Source organism: Capricornis sumatraensis, chromosome 7, assembly GCF_032405125.1.
Source record: "Capricornis sumatraensis isolate serow.1 chromosome 7, serow.2, whole genome shotgun sequence".
Classification (NCBI taxonomy): domain Eukaryota; kingdom Metazoa; phylum Chordata; class Mammalia; order Artiodactyla; family Bovidae; genus Capricornis; species Capricornis sumatraensis.
The window spans coordinates 61,298,551-61,300,931 of record NC_091075.1 but is presented as its reverse complement, the minus strand read 5'-3'; the positions used below and the strand labels follow the sequence as shown (position 1 = coordinate 61,300,931).

Genomic DNA, 2,381 nt, shown 5'->3' with positions numbered 1-2,381 from the left:
TCTGATGGATTCAAGAAAAGTTATGACGTTGTGGATTATCTGCCTTTTCTTATTAGAGTGGGAATCACTCTCTTTATGGCTTTCTGCATTCTAAGCAGAAGGCAGAAGCCTGAAGCACCTGGATTTAAAATAATGAAATGAAAGTAAACTTCAATCACAGCAAACTTGCCACTCTACAATTTGGAATTTTTGTGTTTAGGTTTTTTTTTCTATTCAAGTTGCTAGAATCAATCCTTAAAAGCAAAATGTTGACAGCGTTGCAATTTCTGGAATATTCTGTGATATGGGACTTTATGAATTTTTGACACTATCCTTAAATACTTTTCCTATAACTGGTAATCTATTGCTTCATGCAATACTTTTCAAAATTAAAACAAAAAGTTCTTTATTCAACTATGAGTAAGGATAAATAAAAATGAGTAAAATCTTTTTTGAACATAATATGGGCTTCCCTGATATCTCAGTTGGTAAAGAATCTGCCTGCGATGCAGGAGACCCTGGTTCAATTCCTGGGTCAGGAAGATCCCCTGGAGAAGGGATAGGCTACCCACTCCAGTATTCTTGGCTTCTCTTGTGGCTAAGGTGGTAAAGAATCCCCCTGCAGTGTGGGAGACCTAGGTTCAATCCCTGGGTTGGGAAGATCCCCTAAGGGAACGTCTACCCACTCCTGTATTCTAGCCTGGGAGAATTCCATGCACTGTATAGTAAGGATAAATGAAAATCTGAGTATAATCTTTTTGAACATTAATTTAGAAAGATCAATTTTGATAATATTACTAAATTTAGAGAAGATTCAAAAATTGAAATATTCATTGTATATCATTCTAATATGGTTTTCCTCTTTCTCAAAAAATATATTAATATAAATTAAAACTATTTACTTTTCTTCATTTGCACTGAGATTTTAAATTTTACATACATGAAGTTCAATAAAAGAAAATTTCACTGTATTTTATTATTATTTCAATGATTCCTGCAAGTCATTGATTCCTCTGTAGCATAAAGGTGTTAGAAAATGACCCACTGCAGGTGCTGAATAGATTGGGTATGTTATTGATAAAAAATAAAAAGGGAACAGTAGTTATTGGAATGATTCCTCTACATTATTATAACAAATAGGTAAATGAGTTGTTATTGTTCAGTTGCTCAGTTGTGTCCAACTCTTTGTTACTCCATAAACTGCAGCACGCCAGGCCTCCCTGTCTCTCACTATCTCCTGGAGCATGCCCAAGTTCATGTCCATTGCATCGGTGATGCCATCCAACCATCTCATCCTGTCACCCTCTTCTTCTGCTACCCTCAATCTTTCCTAGCATCCGGATCTTTTCCAATGAGCTGGCTCTTTCCATCAGGTGGCCAAAGTATTGGAGGTTCAGCTTCAGCACCAGTCCTTCCAATGTATATTCAGGGTTGATTTCCTTTAGGATTGACTGGTTTGATCTCCTCGTGAAGGGACTCAAGTCTTTGCTCTTGACTCTATTCTTTTCTTGACCATAACATAATTATTTTACCATTAATTTATTCTTCTTGCTTTTAAAACTTGCCTCAAATCTATTCTGATACTTGTCAAGGGATAAATGAAGAGGAGTATGGGAAGTAGCTAGGACAGAAACAGATCTTTACAAGAAAAATATAGGACTTCCCTAGTGGTCCAAAGGTTAAGAATCTGCCTGCCAGTGTAGGAGACACAGGTTCAATCCCTGGTCTGGGAAAAGTTCATATGCCATGGGGCAACTAAGCTCACGCACCACGAGAGAAACCACCACAAAGAGAAGAAACACAGAGTAGCCCTGCTCATCACAACTACAGAAGGCCTACGTGCAGCAATGAAGACCCACCACAGTCAAAACTGAATGAATAAATTCTAAAGAAAAACAAATGAACATAACGTAGGGCCTTTTGAACAGAGCTATTTTACACTCAATCCACTTTCCCCCCATTTCTAAATCATTTCTTAGAATAATGCTTTGCCTGATTTTCGTAGTGGCCTAGAATCTGAGCACTCAGACCTAAAAGCACCAAAGTACTGAAGGGCTTTTAAGCTGAGACTTCTGATGGCTATTTAGATGCCTCTTATTTTCAAAACTGTGTCCACAAACATAACCTGCGTGCCTATGTTTGGCATGGCACATAAATAGCACCTTAGGGACCATTTCCACAGGTCAAAATGGTTCATAATTTCCATCTGAAAACACTGAGCATTCAGTTCAGTTGCTCAGTCCTGTCCGACTCTTTGTGACTCCATGGACTGCAGCACGTCAGGCCTCCCTGTCCATCACCAATTCCCGGAGTTTACTCAAACTTCATTGAGTCAGTGATGCCATCCAGCCATCTCATCCTCTGTCATCCCATCCTCTGTCATCCCCTTCTACCCTGCCCTC

At 38.8% G+C, this 2,381-nt stretch overlaps 1 non-coding gene across 1 annotated transcript; it reads left to right on the top strand.

Moving 5' to 3' along the window:
• The first annotated feature begins 449 nt into the window (after positions 1–449).
• Positions 450–522, top strand: TRNAR-GCG (transfer RNA arginine (anticodon GCG)). Its single transcript has one exon. It is a non-coding gene; the product is annotated as a tRNA-Arg (tRNA).
• Positions 523–2,381: the final 1,859 nt, after the last annotated feature.